The sequence below is a fragment of the Hippoglossus stenolepis genome, chromosome 6 (assembly GCF_022539355.2).
Source record: "Hippoglossus stenolepis isolate QCI-W04-F060 chromosome 6, HSTE1.2, whole genome shotgun sequence".
NCBI lineage: Eukaryota > Metazoa > Chordata > Actinopteri > Pleuronectiformes > Pleuronectidae > Hippoglossus > Hippoglossus stenolepis.
In genome coordinates this window covers 4264885-4270884 of record NC_061488.1, presented here as the reverse complement: position 1 = coordinate 4270884, position 6000 = coordinate 4264885, and the positions used below count along the sequence as shown (strand labels likewise).

General features: G+C 46.1%; 1 protein-coding gene across 1 annotated transcript in view; it reads left to right on the top strand.

Annotated features, from left to right (window-relative positions):
* The first annotated feature begins 3434 nt into the window (after window positions 1-3434).
* plxna2 (plexin A2) overlaps window positions 3435-6000 on the top strand; it is a 165323-nt gene continuing 162757 nt past the window's right edge. The window contains exon 1 of the mRNA XM_035158656.2: window positions 3435-3915. The gene's annotated coding sequence lies outside the window, so the exon portion shown is untranslated. The remainder of the gene's footprint in view (window positions 3916-6000) is intronic.

The following is a 6000-nucleotide window of genomic DNA, read 5'->3' as shown; positions in this document are numbered from 1 at the left end:
GATGCCGCCAATGAGAGTTAGCGATTGGGCCACAGATCAGACGGGTTATGTTGAGTTGAGCTTCAGGTTCTTTTCCCCCCGAGGAGGAAAGAAAACTAAATCACAGAAAACATCGTTATAAACACAAACTCTCATCATCGCTCTCACATCCCCCGAGCGATCAGAGGTTTGTTGGCTAAAACTAGAAACCGGCCAAGATGGCGTTTGGCTTCATTTCACTTCCATCAGTGGGCCGTTGCTGATGTAATGGGCAACCTGTGTGAATGTGATTGTGTAAGAATCTTAGCAGATTGTGTGGTAGTGGTCCCCCGGAGCCTCGTGAGTATGGACTCGTACCCACTCAGGTGCGTAGTGGGAAGTATCAGCAGCGGGGGTGGATTTCCTAATGGACCCGGTTCACATGCCTCAAACATCCGAAGAAGCACTCTGCACATTCCTGCTGCTCTGCCACGAGTAATTAACACAACATACGTGTAATACAACAGAAAATAATGAAGCTGTGTGTTGAAGTTGTGTCTGTAAATCTTTTATACATTCTTGCTGAACACAGAGAACATATACTGTTAGTAATTAATTGGTACAACTCGTGAATATTACATAATAACGATGTTAACTAAACTGTCCCCTTTAATAACTGATATCCTTTAACCCCGGAACATTAATAATTGGCATCGTATGCATAAGATCTACAGTTAAGTTATGTTTTAAATGTTTGCTGGTATTTGTTTTTCTCTCCTCTCAGGCTGGTTGCTGACACGGGTCAGAGAAGAGAGGGAGTGGAGTTTCAGTGGAGTCGACAGGTCGCCACATTCCCTCGTGATACCTTCAAATATGGCTGTAGGGGCGAGAGAATTAGAGGCATCACAAGAGGCCCCTTTGAAACCTTCCAGCACGGTATGAAATCACTGCGTGCCAGCACTTTGATCCGCAGACGGTCAAGCGGCAGCCCTGCAGTCGGCCATCGCCCCACATTACCGTTGGGGCCCTCATGCCCGGCACGGCGCTTGCACACCCCTCCACCTGACCGCCGTTTGATTTGCTCTCTGAACTGATCTTCCCGACAAATAAGCTTTCGCACTTTGCCACGAATTAGCCACGTCTCTATCTGCCCGTCACACATGCACATGCACACGTGCACCCGGCTGCCCCTCACGTCCAGACGCAAACAGCAGGTACTGCACATCACACGAGCATAATTCCAGCAATTAACCTCCTCACCCACTGCAGGGCTTTGAATCCCTGGAGTTTCACCTCCTCACTCAGGGAGCTGTCTCTGTCGGCCAGGCTCGACTCCAAATGTACAAATAAATACAAAGTGACCAGCGGCCTGCCTATCTGACAGCACCCTAATGACCAATGATGTGCACTTTGATTTCAGATGCAGTGTGGACAGGGGCCAGGACTGGAAGTGGCTGAGTAGCACCACTGAGGACACGGGCCTCCCTGACTCTCTGCTGCAGAGGAGGAGGAGACAAAGGTCTGTGACATGAGGTGAATCTGTGAGTTATGAGCACATCAATGGACAAAAACTTTGCGTTGAATACAAATGCTTGAAAGAGCAAAGTAACGGAGCTGATCACGACAGACGGGCAAGAAAACACCGAGATTTTCCTCTTGGTTTGCTTGTCTCATGCAATCTGTGCACGTCGACTGAAAAATAATTAATCACATCTCAGGAAGTTAAAGAAATGAATGTGATGATTCCAACGGCAACTCTGCTTGCAAATCTCGTTCTATTTATAAAATGTTCATTTAATATAGATGTTTATATAGTTTTCAGTGTTCTGTAACCAGCCTCAATGAGTCGATACGTGTCCTGAGGTGAAACATGACTGATAATATCGCGCTGGTTGTAATAACCAGACTTCACCGTGCACACTGAGTTGATCTATCATCTCTCTCTGCGCGAACAACGCCGAAACCTCTTCAAGACAGTTTTCTGCAATATGCTCTTTCAATGAATTGAGTTATGTCCCAATCAAACAAATCAGGGCTTGTTCAAAACAGGTCGGCTCCAAACAGGGCCCTGAGTAATGGATTGAAAGAGCCAGTATTTGATTACCCCTGCCGCCCAGGTTTGACTAAGATCCATTTGAGAGGTAGTGCGGTGAAATACCAATATGGACCCCCTCCAGCTATTGACCCTGTCTTTAAGTGGGCGCTGTGCTTTTAGTGTACTTACACTGGTTGTTCCACATCTTCCTCCTCCTGGCAGTTTCGCAATACTTTTGATGGTAGACACTGGCTCCCTTTCCCCTACTCTGCATTATTGATGCATCAGAGAATGTGGATAGCCTACTTTCGTTTTTTTTTTGTTGTCATAACTCGCTCAGGGCACAGATGCGAGGAGGAGATAAGAGGTTTGGCGCCGGTGTGACGTGAAAACCGTTTCAATGTCATTCCTTCATCGTGATGGAAAGAGAGAAATATACGATGTTTTAAAAACAGGATGCGGCCTCGAGGAGAGAAATGCAAAGAAAGCTAAAAGTCAACAGTCGGCCGGCTGATATGGAGATGGGCGATCAAAGATTCATCACTTATGAATAAAAATGAAAGCAGCGACAGGCGAGTACTTGTTGGGCGCCTTACATTTAAATAAATATGATTTGATCGTGTCTGCAGCCGAAGTAACATTAGTCTTCATTGACTTGAAAGTGAAGGACAGAGATAGCAGCCAAAGAGGAGAAGACTCATGAATTTCTATTTGCCACTTAACGCATGATTCCACAAAAATACCTCACACGTGCACTTACAATGTATTTGGACAGAAAACATGTGTCACGGAACATTTCAGGAGAAGATACTTTAAGGACTTGAAAACCCGCATCTGAGAATATGGACCAGTCTCTCAGGTTTGTTGTTGGTGTTTTTGGTGAGTGGTGCAATAAATACATACATAGACAGAGAGAGAGAGAGAGAGAGAGAGAGAGAGAGAGAGAGAGAGAGAGAGAAGCAGTTCTCAGTTTGGTCTATAGATGGCAGTATTCCAACAGAAACAGAGTGGGACTCACTGGAATCAAACGTGTGACACAAAACTGTGTGATGGGTAAAATCCTCTTTTTTAGACATTAGATGCACATTCCAACATTCAGTCAATTTAGGGGTTTATTGAAATTTCCAATGGGATAAAAAAAATGTGTATTTAAAATCTTTTATTTCATTTTAGAGACAGATCTCCAAACTGTAAACGACCCCTAAACATGTCAGAAGCGTCACACTAGTGATGAGGTGATTTATATAGCGTATTAAAAGACAAACTTCTCATTAGTGTGTACCTGATGTTCACTTGTGTGAATACCTGCATTTCGGTGTGTTTGTTGTGAAAGTTTTGTGTCAGGGCGGAAACGGTTAACACCATAACAAGCCGTGAGAGTGCGAGGGGGGCTGGGTTTAAATGCGCAGTGTGCCAAGCGCGCCGTACTCGCGCTACTGTACATGGATGGAGCCGCTGGTCTGTGGCAGTCCGGCTGAGCTGTGTGAGAACGGACAAACCACCACCGTCGGGACCATGGCACGCCTGGCCGACCCGTGCGCACTGTAGAACCCGCCCGGAGGACTTCCAAACCCCCCCCACCCCCCAGTAAACTGAAGGAATGTGACACGGTCCGGTGAGGTGACACCAGGCTGGAGACGGCGGGTTCGCAAGTTTACGCACAGAATTTAACGTTTTTTCTGAACGACGCCGGCGCGGAGCAGGTTTTCCTAGGCAGGGATTTTTTTGGGGGGGAAAGAGGCGGCGAGGGTGAAACCATCCGAACTGAGACCGAGAGAGACTCTGTCCTTGGAAAACATTTTGTCTCTGTCCACCGTGGATGTGAGTCCCGCAGCGCATCAGTGAAAAACCCAGAAGACATCAGCCGCGCTCGGGGGGGAAGGAAACAGGATCACAGGGAGAGATCCACTTTAAATCAGGAGGTGAGTAAACCATCAATGCGCTTTATTTGTTTTATTTCAAAGGCTGGATGTGGTTTCCACTGGGTGTAAATGTTGGTTTAAACCTCACGCGACTGTCACACGCGCTACAACCTCCCCAGGAAATCAGAGGGGGCTGGTTTCTGCGGAGAGACAAGTGCAGAGAGACATTTTTCGTTTTTTTAGGCTGCAGGCTCTGATGAGGTGCCTGCCTCAACATTTCACTGTGGCTCTGGCTCATGCTCGAGACCGATAAAACGCACGGTTCACCTACAGCAACTGGATTCGTTGCATTGGAAGTGGAGCAGGATCCTTCTCTATGCTCTATTCTCATTCATTCATTCATTGGGCTTCCTGCTGATGCACCAGTGTTACAGTGTGGTTTCAATCTGCTCCAGAGGAATGACACTTCCACTCAGCCTCGTCCTCGCTCACGGGGAAGCTTCTGGTTTGTGTCAGTCTGGTTCCACAGTATTTAATGAAGTGACTTTACCTGCAGAGTTATTTTTGCAGACATGTCAGAGCTGGACTGTGCAATGATTTGTGATTATTTGTTGACCTTGAGCTCAGCATCTCGTTCACCCACAGAACTACACATCACACATAAACCAGCTCAGATGTAATTTGCCAGCAGGCTGCAGACCTGGAGTCACTGCAACAAGTGAACCTCGAGTCTGTGAAACATGAAACATTTATCGAAATAGATTCACTGAAGTCACCGATCTGGTTCATATCCTTTAAATCTCATTGAATTTCTCATCAGATTTGTTCTTCCCTTCCCAAATGGTGCAACAAAAAAATCCCAAATTGTAGAAATCACCCAAAAAGCTAATATATCATATACAACCAATCTACTGTCAGACTAACTAGCGGCAATTTAGGATCCCACATCCACTCCAGACCTCATCTGTCCAGTCCAGCAGATGCCCCCACAAATCTTCATCCTCTGTCAGCCGGCCAGCGCTCGTGACAATGACTCTAAAGAAAATAAATGTTGTCTTTAAGTGGGAAATTGCCCAACATTTGCATGTAAATAACTCACATCTGCTGCAGTCGATGGGCAGCATATTAATCCCTGTGCTCGCGCTATCAAAACCCCGTTCCTCCTTGGTGAAGTCACAGTTTCCTCACATGTGAAGCGTTGCAGCGTGGCCCACTCGCATCATTATTTTAATATCCATCTCAGAGTGAAACAACGGTTTGACCCCACAAACAGGCACCGGGGTGGAAATAGTTGCATTTAGAGGAAGAAACCAGAAACTCTGATTATATTCAGCTAATTAACTTCAGTCTAATGAAAAAAAAAGAAGTGATAGTGATGTTGTGCTGGTACCATTGAGCAATCCGACTAGTTATATGACTGTTTTATACACTTCTATTAGTTCTGCTTCGGCTCAAATCCACTTTGCCATTTATGCACCGACATTAACCGCATGTGACTCAAGCTTATTGCTGCTAACGCATTTCTTTGAAGACGTGTTCATACAAGAGAACTGCTGTTAAAACACATTTTCCAAAGCTGTTGTTGGAAGTTAATTCTGAAGGCGACGGCTCGCCAGTCGGTTTGTTCTCTTCTTAAATAATGGAGGATATGAGCAGAGATGTTAAGGATTCGTGCTCGATGAAGCCCTTTCAAGTGATGCCTTTTGAAGAAACGCCTTTCGAGAAACACAACATCACACGTTCCTCAAATCAATAAGGTTAACCTCACCGAGCTGGGGAGGAATCGCTTCAGCTGGACAAACTTGGACGGAGCTCGGTGGAGCGAGGGGTTGTCTCTCTGCTGCTGCTGCTGCCTCTCTCCACTTCACCTCTCTGTGGGGGGGGCTGCTATGTTTTCATTGGGTTCAGGGTGAAGCTTTGTGGTCAGCGGGGATGGATGAGTGATTTGCATAAGTCTGTCCAGGACTCTTCTGGAATAGCTAAAGTCAGGAATATTTCTGTCAGGACCGTGCAGGATTTCGTTTCAGAGGTTTTTAATCTCGACTTTTGGACCAGACACAATCGACGTCTGTCAGTATCTGCGACAAACTCTACTGATAAGCGCTCATGGCTCAAGAGCGTCCTCTGTTGTTGAAGAGCGAGGAG